This window comes from Dreissena polymorpha, chromosome 13 (assembly GCF_020536995.1).
Source record: "Dreissena polymorpha isolate Duluth1 chromosome 13, UMN_Dpol_1.0, whole genome shotgun sequence".
Taxonomy (NCBI): Eukaryota; Metazoa; Mollusca; class Bivalvia; order Myida; family Dreissenidae; genus Dreissena; species Dreissena polymorpha.
The window spans coordinates 166178-179024 of record NC_068367.1 but is presented as its reverse complement, the minus strand read 5'-3'; the positions used below and the strand labels follow the sequence as shown (position 1 = coordinate 179024).

At 33.6% G+C, this 12847-nt stretch overlaps 2 non-coding genes across 2 annotated transcripts; both read right to left on the bottom strand.

Annotated features, from left to right (window-relative positions):
• Window positions 1-3877: 3877 nt before the first annotated feature.
• Trnag-ucc (transfer RNA glycine (anticodon UCC)) lies at window positions 3878-3948 on the bottom strand. Its single transcript has one exon. It is a non-coding gene; the product is annotated as a tRNA-Gly (tRNA).
• Window positions 3949-9949: 6001 nt separating this feature from the next.
• Trnag-ucc (transfer RNA glycine (anticodon UCC)) lies at window positions 9950-10020 on the bottom strand. The gene has a single exon. It is a non-coding gene; the product is annotated as a tRNA-Gly (tRNA).
• Between the last annotated feature and the right edge of the window lie 2827 nt (window positions 10021-12847).

The following is a 12847-nucleotide window of genomic DNA, read 5'->3' as shown; positions in this document are numbered from 1 at the left end:
GGCCACGCGTTCACTTGTTCGCGCAGATCGATAACCAATCGGTAAATATTGACCATCGTAGCGTAATAAGTGTCAGACTAGGTAGGCGTGGCATTCTTGCGCAATCTGTTAACGACTTGTTGATCTCGCATACATTCTTCATCAGAGCAAATCAATTAGTTTTCAAATGATAAGCGATATTAAAAGATTCTGTATGTGTTTCTTTAAAGAAAATAGTAAATAAAACAATAAAATAACACCAATAAAAATAACCATAACAAATTTTACTAATTTTTGATAATATTAAAATAATAAAAATAAATTTATGTCGACAGTTATTTAATGAACATTCATTTTTTCTTTTTTCAAATCAAGTATTTGATCGGTATTAATATTTGAACGATAAATATAAAGTGCTAGTGCCTTTAAAAATAAACCAAAATATTATGCAACTATATACAAGCATTTACAAGTTCATGCATGAAAATAATTATCTACACAATATTCTTGCCAAGGGGAGATTAATCAGTAGGTATTTGTATCGACTATAATTCTTCACAATAAAAATAAGATATTGTGTCAATATAAAAACAACATGGAGATGTATCAACAGATACTTGTCTCATCCATCTTTCAGATTTCGTTAAATTTCAAATGGATAAAGGTAATATGGTTGGAATGGTTCTCCTCGATCTGCAGAAGGCTTTCGACACCGTAAATCACATTATTTTGATAATGAAATTAAAAGTCATTGGTCTCAGTTCAGATGTTGTCCTTTGGTTCTCTTATCGACATCAGTTAATTGATGTATCAGGTATTCATTCCAACATGGCTTCGGTCACATGTGGCGTACCCCAAGGTTCAATTTTAGGTCCCCTGCTTTTTTGATCTACGTTAACGACATGTCAGCAGTGATAAAAAATAAACTTTTATTATATGCTGATGACTTAGGGATCCTTGTTCATGGTAAAAATATAGCCGACATTAACTTCTTTTATCATCAGAGATGGAGCGTGTAGTAAGTGAATGGCTTATAGATAACAAGCTATCACTTCATCTTGGTAAGACAGAACCCATACTCTTTGGTTCAAAGCCTAAGTTAAGGTCACAAAGTACTTTAAATATTTCATGTAATGGAACAAATATTCAAGCTACAAGTTCAGTTTCGTATCTTGGTGCAGTTTTGGATCAAAATCGTTCATGCAATGATATTGCAAGGTCTGCGGTTACAAAGTCAAATGCCCGGTTAAAGTACTTATATAGAATGAGTAAATTTTTTTATCTTCAAACTAGGAAAACTTTGGGCATGTCCCTGGTACAATGTCATTTTGACTATGTTTGCTTTTTTGGTACCCTTGTTTGGCTCAATATTAGAAAACTAGGCTTCAGACTTCCCAAAATAAATTGATCAGATTTGTCCTTAATATACATAGCAGGTCTCATGTTGGTATTGAACAATTTAAGTCACTGAACTGGTTACCTGTTTCTAAGAGAGTAGATCAATTAACTCTATGTCATGTGCATAAGATAAAGTCAGACACATGCCCTGAATATCTTAAGGAGTATTTTGTACCCCTGAATTTGGCCCATGACCGATGTACCAGATCTAGAGTGTCTGCACTCCCTGTGACCGGTTTACTTGATAGATGTTATAGTTTTTGTGACACTGGCAGATTTTCTTTACCAAAAGTTGGAAGTTTTGGCAATAAATCTTTTGCTAACAATAATATTGTTCTGTGGAATAGTCTCCCACAATCACTTAGGGATATCGAATCTTCCCATTCGTTTAAGCAAGCCATCAACACCCACTAAATGGCCAGTTGATTTTATCACAGTCATTTTAACTTGGCTTTAATTATTGTAACTGTTTTATTCCAACTTAAGTTAAACAATGACCATGTTTTACTTAACTGTTGATCCTAAATCATGATATTAAAAAAAAAAAAGTGTCATTAAAGTAGTTGGATTAAAGTATGACTGACACATCTGTGATACAACATCATATGTGATACTCATAAACATGTGATATATATAATGTGATCTCATTAAGCATTCCTAACTGAACTAGTACTTTTGTGCTTACATGGTGATTACCATTGATACAAGTAACATGACTTTCTGTGGCAGGCTGCCAATATCTAGGCCACAATGGAAATAAGTGAAATCATTTTCACTTTTTTTTTGTGTTATCCCTGGTAATGGTTAGCATTTCATTGATGTATTATATATTTGAACTTATATTTGTTATATTATGCCATGCATTACTTAGCTAGTCATTCATCAGTATTTGTTAGTATGTATCTATTTTTTTGTATCTTACCATGATTTGTGTATCAGTGCTAAAATAAAACTACTACTACTACTATGATGACATTGGGAAAAATGGTGCAATAGCACGCAATACATTCATCGTTTAATAACTCTTCGTCATTCAAGTAACCCCCAAGAATCAATACTCCGAAGACGACGACGAAGAGGGTTATCTGAAATTTTTTATCTCTCCATTTTACATCGATATCCGAGGATGGTTCAAGGGTTTTCTTAACCAAATTGTTTTATTATGTCTGCATATTTTACTTTATGTTATCGATCCAACTACTATTAGTATTCGATCGTTTTGCATCTGTGATACTTGATTAATTTTAAATGATGATAACTTATAACGTAACAGGTATTTTGCTTTGAATACACCAGTCGTTTAAAGTGCGAATAGATGATATAGAAAATTGTTAATTCTGTGAATAAACACTGGAACACGTCAATAGAAATAATAAATGTTTGTATTGAGTTTGTATTATTCATAAAATGCATCTTATGTCGATACGCCGATCTTCAATTGACAAAGTGCATTCAAGCTGAACGCTACTCGTTCTTATGTTCGGAATAAAACATGTAAACGACAAATGCAAAATAGCAGTCTTGCCGTTACAACAAAGCACCTTATGACTGAAAATGGAATATCATTATATGACAAAAATGTAAAATTGATACCGATCTATATTTGCTCAATGTATGCATATTTTGTCTATATACATTGACTTCATTCAGTTGCATATATTTTACTTTCGATAGCAAATGAAGTTGCCCCATTAGTTTAATCGTTATATTAACGTAAAAGAACAATTCAAAGAAATGTATACCCATTTTGGTTGCATTGACTGCGCTGGGTACAGCAACTGTGAAAACAAACATCAGCAGCGAAAGCGTCATTTAATTTAGTTATGTAAATAACCTCTAACAAATTATGCACGTTTATTTCAATTTTTTTTATTATATATGGTTGCAAATGAAATTAGAAACATCAAACCTATTTTAATTTATCCATCCATCCATACATGTGGGTATTTAAAACATGCATGTTAGCTTTCACAGGCCGCAACACGGTCTCTATGTTGACGCATATATATATATATATATATATATATATATATATCCTGTAACGATATAAATGACGTAAAGGTTCAAAATAACTAAATGTAAAGATGTAAGTATAGGTATGCTCAAACCAAGAGAGTTTCAGAGTATATATAGACAATATTTCATTGTTAAATTATTACCCGCGCCTGATGCCATACATGTTTCTTCAAAAACTATTCGGCATTTCGCGTTTTCTCAAAAATGCTTTTGTGGGCAAATTTTTTAAAGAAATCATATAAGTTTCCCCTGACAGCGTTTTATAGACTTAATAAGTCTTCATCTTTCTTAGTTTGGTGTTATAGATTAGTTAAAAGAGGGCATGAACACAGCGAATTTAGTTTGTTAGATTGCTCGCTTCACTCAACTTTGGTCACAGTGATTCATCGCAAACCTTGCCAGCAAACTCAGAAATAGTTAAATCTGTGCAAATGGTGGATAATATAGTAAAAATTTGTAAGAACAATAAATATGATTAAAAAAATGCGCCGCCCGGGGATCGAACCCGGGTTGCAGGAATGGAAGTCTTGCGTGATACCACTACACTAGCGGCGCTACTTTTTAATGTTCAATCAAACCCAATAATGTACAAGCTTTGTCGGTAAAGCACGGGTGGCTGATTTCTGCAATGCCTTTCAGGCCTGTTGGCAGGATTGAATGAAATCAATATGACAAACATTTAATAAATTGACGCCTTTTATACTTTATACTTCACTCCGATGTTCGTAGAGGTAATGTTAAAGTCAAGTGAATGTTGCCGAGATGTTATCTCTATCTTATACATAGTATCTAATTCCGAACTAATTACCCTGAATTAAAAAAAAGAACAATATATACTGCCATTGGTTATTCTGTTATTTTATGATAACTTTAAGGCTTATTTTATACTCATTTGTAGTTAAGAAGAAAGTAATATATAGTTCGCAAATCCAATATAGGTTTCAAAGCGATAATAATGTAGATCAAAAGTATTTTCAATTGATCATTAAATTATAAAAACACGTGCCCATTTTTAAAACAATAATTGTGTGCCTGCTTTTAAATCGGATACAATATAACCTAATGTATATGATTTCAAGTTTCAATTTTGGACGAAATTCAAGTAATATAATACCTCGTTAGCGTTGTATGGTTTGTACTTCCCATAGTGTTTGTCACTGAACTAACTGGTGAAATGTAAAGAGCTGTCTGAAAATAGATTGCCGTCAGTATAAGTAAGTAAGTAAGTAAGTAAATATTTTATTAAAGTGACATGTGCAAACATATATAGAAATAACAACCGACAATTACAAAAAGGCATGCACCCGGCCCAAACGGGCCTATAAGTCACATAATACATGATAAAACATTAAGCGTGAAAACAGTAAGCGATTCAATGGTCAGTAACATAGTCTGTATATCAAGAATTATCGATATGGTCATATCACAAATTCAGACGTCAATAAATATATATATATATATATATATATTCTTCATTGTAATTAGGCAAAATATATGTGCTAAATTGTCATTAGGTTAAGTAAATGAGTATTTTCCTGTTAAATCACATTCCATAATATTTCATGTAGCGCCAATAATAGCGGCATGTAAGTTCTGACTTCAATGAAGTTACATTTGTACATAGTTTGATTTAAATCAAAACTCATACTTCAAAGTGTATGTATTGATCGAAAAAATTATTTGCTTTTTTTTTTCATAATTCAAATTAAATTACTAGTTGGTTTTATAAAATATAGAAAACGCTAAGCCCAGAATACGGGAAATTATAGTATTCATAAGTTTAATATACATGGGGTTAAAATTAATCAGTGGGTAGTAGAATGGGTGACTAATTGTCACGAGTACGAGAAATCAAACATGTATTTAATGTTTTTTAAGGATTTGGTTATGCTACATGTGGTCACTTCAGATGTTTATATTTGCATTTGTTTTCATAGAAGTAGAAAATGAAAAAAAATCGATGAGCTCTTTTGAGGAGCGGGGAGGATCAGGTCAAGTTGAGGTCAAATCGATCGATAGTCCAGGTGCAAAGGTGTGAGTTATTGGTTTTCACCTGGTGCTGTTATGAATGTTTTCGCTCAGGGGTATGGTTATAATTCGATGTTTATTGTTTTTGGTGTAATGAGCGTGTAACTCACCTGTCAGTTGTGTGTGACTCGCTAATTTGTGTTAGATTGTTGAGCGGTTCAACATTTTCGGCGCGCAAACGATTTAAACTATTTGCGCTTTTTATTCCTGCGAACCCTGCATATTTCCGAATGTATTTGAAACGCTCGAACTTGTTTGGTATAGCTACTCAAACTGTTCGTTAACAGTGTTGACTTAAAAAAAACAAGATAAAATCAGATTACGTTTTTATACTTATAATAGTGTTTGTATGCAGATTTATTTAATGGTATTATCTACGTTATGTAACTTATACATTATATTTATGTTTATTCCAATTTTAGCGGTTTGATTATACCGACATTATCGAAATCCAGAATTTATATTCATCTTTATTGTGTTACTATCAGCTAAAATAGTATTAACTCAATCTCACGAATGTTATCTTATCTGCCACACCGTTCATAATTACATGTGAAAACTTGCCAACAGCTCTCCTTGATCTGCAGAAGGCTTCCGACACCGTAAATCACAGTATTTTGATAATGAAATTAAAAGCCATTGGTCTCAGTTCAGATGCTTTCCTTTGGTTCTCTTATCGACATCAGTTAGTTGATGTATCAGGTATTCATTCCAACATGGCTTCTGTCACATGTGGCGTAACCCAAGGTTCAATTTTAGGCCCCCTGCTATTTTTGATCTACGTTTACGACATGTCGGCAGTGATACAAAATAAACTTTTATTATATGCTGATGACTCAGGGATCCTTGTTCGTGGTAAAAATATAGCCGACATTGAACTTCTTTTATCATCAGAGATGGAGCGTGTAGTAAGTGAATGGCTTATAGATAACAAGCTATCACTTCATCTTGGTAAGACAGAATCCATACTCTTTGGTTCAAAGCCTAAGTTAAGGTCACAAAGTACTTTAAATATTTTATGTAATGGTACGAATATTCAAGCTACAAGTTCAGTTACGTATCTTGGAGCAGTTTTGGATCAAAATCTGTCATGCAATGATATTGCAAGGTCTGTGGTTACAAAGTCACATACCATGTTAAAGTACTTATATAGAATGCGTACATATTTTGATCTTCAAACTAGGAAAACTTTGGTCATGTCCCTAGTACAATGTCATTTTGACTATGTTTGCTCTTTTTGGTATCCTAGTTTGACTCAATATTGGAAAACTTGGCTTCAGACTCCCCTAAATTAATTGATCAGATTTGTCCTTAATATGCATAGCAGGTCTCATGTTGGTATTGAACAATTTAAGTCACTGAACTTGTTAACTGTTTTTAAGAGAGTAGATCAGTTAACTCTATGTCATGTGCATAAGATTAAGTCAGACACATGCCCTGAATATCTTAAGGAGTATTTTGTACCCCTGAATTTGGCCCATGACCGATGTACCAGATCTAGAGTGTCTGCACTCCCTGTGACCGGTTCACTTGATAGATGTTATAGTTTTTGTGACACTGTGAGATTATCTTTACCAAAAGTTGGAAGTTTTGGTAAGAAATCTTTTGCTTACAATGGTATTGTTCTGTGGAATAGCTTCCCACAATCACGTAGGGATATCGAATCTTCCCCACTCGTTTAAGCAAGCCATCAAAACCCACTTAATGGTCAGTTGATTTTATCACAGTCATTTTAACTTGGCTTTAATTATTGTGACTGTTTTATTCCAATTTTAGTTAAACAATGACCATGTTTTACTTTACTGTTGATCTTAAATCATTGTATTTTTTAAATAATATGTAATGTCCTTAAAGTAGTTGGATTAAAGTATGACTGACACATCTGTGATACAACATCAATTGTGATACTCATAAACATGTGATATATATAATGTGATCTCATTAAGCATTCCTTACTGAACTAGTACTTTTGTGCTTACATGGTGATTACCATTGATACAAGTAACATGACTTTCTGTGGCAGGCTGCCAATATCTGGGACCACAATGAAAATAAGTGAAATCATTTTCACTTTTTTGTGTTATCCCTGGTAATGGTTAGCATTTCATGGTAATATTATATATTTGAACTTATATTTGTTATATTATGCCATGTAATACTTAGCAAGTCATTTTTCAGTATTTGTTAGAATGTATCTATTTGTTTGTATCTTACCATGATTTGTGTATCAGTGCCAAAATAAAACTACTACTACTACTATGATGACATTGGGTAAAATGATGCAATAGCACGCAATACATCAATCGTTTAATAACTCTTCGTCATTCAAGTAACCCCAAAGAATCAATACTCCGAAGCCGACGACGATGAGGGTTATCTGAAATTTTATCCCTCCATTTTACATCGATATCCGAGGATGGGTCAACGGTTTTCTTAAACAAATTTTTATATTATGTCTGCATATTTTACTTAATGTAATCGATCCAACTACTATTAGTATTCGATCGTTTTGCATCTGTAATACTTTTTTAATTTCAAATGATGATAACTTATAACGTAACAGGTATTTTGCTTTGAATACACCATTCGTTTATAGTGCGAATACTTATATGATTTAGAAAATTGTTAATTCTGTGAATTAAGGTTCATGTAAAGTGTAAAAGGCGTATTCTTCACATAGGAATACTTCAATAAATATTATGGCAATAAATTCAATTTATAAGTCAATAGCCTCGTAAACACTTGTAGAACATATAAGAAAATGCTAATAAAAAATATGATGCAAAATGTTGCTTTTGAAGAAATATACAGCGCATGCATGAAATTATCAAAATAACAAACGGAGTTAAATTGAACAAATTCCTTTGGTCAAAATATTGTATACACTTAATGTTAGGTACTACAAATGAAAAGTCCACACAACACACACCAACAATCCTAAAATAAGCAAAAGAAAAACATAAAAAATGTCAAAAGTTAACACAATAATTGGGAACTACTTTAAGTATGGTAGACTTACCAGTGAACCTTCATTTTCAAAATTACTTATTTACTCGCAATACAGTACTCATTATAGTCACAAAATGACACAATTACAAAAAATAAAATATATTACCAAAAGGCAAACACTTTGATTGTTCATTTGAAATATATGGGACTCGGAAAGACGACTTATTGGCTACCTTAAAACAAAATACAACATGTTTATGTCACATCTCGAACTCCATACACGTTAGTTATACATGTGGGGCATAAAACATCCGGTTTCAAGGAAGTCGACAAAACAATATTTCAATTAACGATCTAGGCATAATATTTGTGGGATCGGAAAAATGAATTATACAAATGTTGGGAACACGTACATATTAAACCAACTGAACACTTACATTTCTATAAAAACCTTGTCATCGATAAAAAAATGCATTTGTTATTGTCTTGTCATGTTTACTTGTTCAGGTAGCCATTATTTGCCGGAAGTATATAAGAAAAATATTTCGTTTCAAAATCGATCACTTATAAATTACTCACGATCCGTTTGTCCTAAAATTTGTATAATTTGTTTTTGAGATAATTTTAAGTTATGTTATAAAGTAAATATTTAATATAAGCAATATTTAACAAATTCGCAAATACGAATCAATACACATTTCTGACCAAGATGGACGACCGATGAAAATAAATCGGGAGGAGAGTCAATTATATCAAGATTCTTTTCAAATAGTGCGTTTCAAGTAAGGGTCATTGTTATGGAGATATTATGAAAATGATATATTTTCATTAATTTTATTTTATAAGATCATAACTCTTATTGATCGCATGCTATGCGCGCGGAAAGTTAGTATTTTTCCAAAATCTATAAATAGCGACTCATGGCATTGACATGTTCATTTTGAAAAACGCATAGTGTCTTTGTGGGGCTGTATTGACGCAATTCAATGCTCGGAGTACCTTACATATAACTTGCATATACTGTTGGTGTTTTTATTAGGTGCATTTGTGTTTTTTTTAATGAAATTGAGAATTTGCCATACATTGCAATATTTTTGCTAATAATTACATTATGACTAACATTTGTGAGTGTTGTTTTTTTAATTGTATACATATAATAAAAATGTGATTATTGCAACCATATGTAAATTTCATTAACTTATTTTGGGTATTACTGATCATTTTTATATTTTAAAATTTCATCTATATGGGGTCATTTTGGGACTTTACATGAACCTTAATACGTGAACACGTCACTTGAAATAATACATGTTTGTATCGAGTTTGTATTATTCATAAAATGCATCTTTTGTCGATACGCCGATCTTCATTTGACAAAGTGCATTCATGTTGAAAGTTACTCGTTCTTATGTTCAGAATAAAACATGTAAACGACACATGCAAAATAGAAGTCAACTTTGGTCACAGTGATTCATCGCGTACCTTGCCAGCAAACTCAGAAATAGTTAAATCTGTGCAAATGGTGAATAATATAGTAAAAAGTTGTAGGTACAAAAAAGTATATAATTTTAAGAAAATATGCGCCGCCCGGGAATCGAACCCGGGTCGCAAGAATGGAAGTCTTGCAGGATACCCCTACCCCAGCGGCGCTACTGTCTCATGTTCAATAATGTTCAAGCTTTATCGCTAAAGTATCGTTGTTGCGCAATGTGAACCTCTGGATTACAAGCTAGAACACGCGAGAACACGATACGAATAAGTGAAATCACGATACGAGACACGAAATCGCGATGCGAGAACGCTAGATTAAACAAATCAAATTGCTTTCCCACGGGCAGTGTAATATATACTTACTATTTCTGTATCTGTTTACTTTTAGTTTGCGTCAGAGATTCGTTAAAAGTTGCAAAAAGTGGCAAAACTAGTCTACTATGGCAGATTACTCACTAACTAGGCTCGCAACGAAAAGTTATTGTGTGCCTTTCAAGCATTTTTTGTAGCTGTTTGCGGACATGAAACAATCTAAGAAGTACATATACGTCACTCCGATGTTCGTAGAGGTAATGTTAAAGTCAAGTGAATTTTGCCGATATGTTATCTCTATCTTATACATAGTATCAAATTCCTAGCTAATTACCCTGAATTAAAAAATTTACATTATATACTGGCACTGGTTATTCTGTTATTTTATTATAACTATGTTATAAGGTTAATTTTATACTAATTTGTAGTTAAGAAGAAAGTAATATATATGGAGCAAATCCAACATCGGTTTCAAAACGATATTAATGTAGATCAAAGGTATTTTCCATTGATCATTAAATTCCTTAAAAACACGTGGCCATTTTTAACAACAATAAATATGAGTCTGTTTTTAAATCGGATACAGTATAACCTAATGTGTATGATTTCAAGTTTCAATTTTGGATGAAATTCGCGTAATACCTCGTTAACGGTCTATGGTTTGTACTTTCCATATTGTTTGTAACTGATTTAACTGGTGAAATGTAAAGGGCTGTTTGAAAATGGATTGCCGTCAGTATATTCGAATTATTCATTACTCCAGACAACCCATTTGTAAGTTCATCTTTCATAAGTAAGCTATATTTTCAAGTCAATACAAAGAAGTTTTGTCCATTAGCGGTAAGTTAATAGTGGTTATCGTTAATCGATAACCGATCGTTATTGGAGTGCGGTCTGTCCTGTTCTGTTCTGCTCTGTAAAATAGTAGGGATAATTTGATCGGGATGACGTTAGGTTTACACCGCCTTATGTAAAAGGTTACAGTATATTTAATAACCGTTCCATGTAGGCTGTAAAATATCATAGTTGATTCGAAGGCATGTTGTACACTTTAAACTATTGTTCTGGCTTTATCTTTTGGAGAAAGTAGTAGGGTATGCATAGGTGCTCACTACTAAATCCCTAAAATATGATAAACTTAGATACTTTAGTAAAACATTGTACTGAAAAAAGTTACATTCCACTAGAAATCGGCCGGAGAACAAAGTTTCAAAAACAGTCGATTTTGACTTTTGACAAGTTCTTTCTTGGTTCGTACATGACATATCTTTTTTATTGCACAAATCGACTCCGCTTAGAATGGCTCTTAAGAAAGGGTATGGTTATGGGACTGTCTATGTGCAAAGTGTTGCATTTATTTTCACTTAAAGATGTCGCTTTTAAATTGAATTATATAGGGAAACAATTTAGTATATGTGACCTAAAATAGTAGGGATAATTTGATCCGGATGACGTTAGATTTACACCGCATTGCTCTTCCTCTTTACGGAACAGGCGAAAATCGATAGGTTCGAAAAAATGTTGTTTAACAATTTGGGCAAAAATAATTGAAGTAGTACAGCATCATTGTTTAATAAGTTCAGAGTTTAAGCATAATGACTTAAGGAGAGTTGTAGGTGATGTATTTAATTGGATGAAATTTATTTGAGCTCGATTTTTATCGATTAAAAAGGTTGTTATTGGTGGTGGTCATCATCATCATCTCGTATTATGCTATTGGTAAGAGCAGTGTTATGGGATAAAATGATTTTGCTGCAGTAAGTTGCAGTGTTATATGAAATTTTCAATAAGTTATTTATTTTATTTTTCATGTTTCTAAACGATTACGTCCAAGTCAATTCAACAGTGCCGAGGGCCAAAGCAAAGAGTAAGCACGCCACGGTTTCCATGATGGAACTTGAAAACCTTGCAGAAACCGTATCAAAGCGTAGGCGACAGGGGAAACGTCCTGAGAGCGTTAGTCCGACTGTGGAATCTGTCACTGGCAGTGGGTCATCTGGTGCAGCGCCAGGCCCTGGGCCACCAAGCGCAGAGGCAGTCCCTGGTACTAGTACGCATGCTACAGAGTCAGCCCCTGGGTCATGTATTGAGTTGATCCCCGATGCAACAGCTCCAGAGGTGCCAGTTGGCGTGGAGGCTTACCCAGGTAATGAACAGGTGTTGTCTTTTGATTTTGACACTAACCCCATACCAATTGCAAGTGTGCACAACCAGAAGGGTTTGCATGCATCACATGCCATTGAAAATAAGATTATTTCAAAAATGTACATAGCTATGGCTTTACTATTAGAGACTCAACCAGGGGAACAGGTGCGTAGTTTGAACCTCAGTCCATCTTAGCAGTTGGTTATCAAACCACTTGAGCCTTCAAAATCAATAAATACAATCGAAGGGTGGTGAGACGCATTTCTAGTATATGCTAGTATCTTCTTAACAGCACACCCTCACAGGACGCAGGAGTTACTCAAGTACATGAGTACAATTATGACTGCGGAAAGGAGGCATGCAGGACTGGGTTGGAAAGCCTATGACCAGCAGTTCCGTTCGCGCCTTGCGGTTGATCCTACTGGTACCCGCTTTGATAAAATTGATTATGAGCTATGGTTGCTATATGTGGGACCTTCTATGCAGGGGCAGGTGCGGAAAGAGTCATGATAAGAAAATGTTATGAATT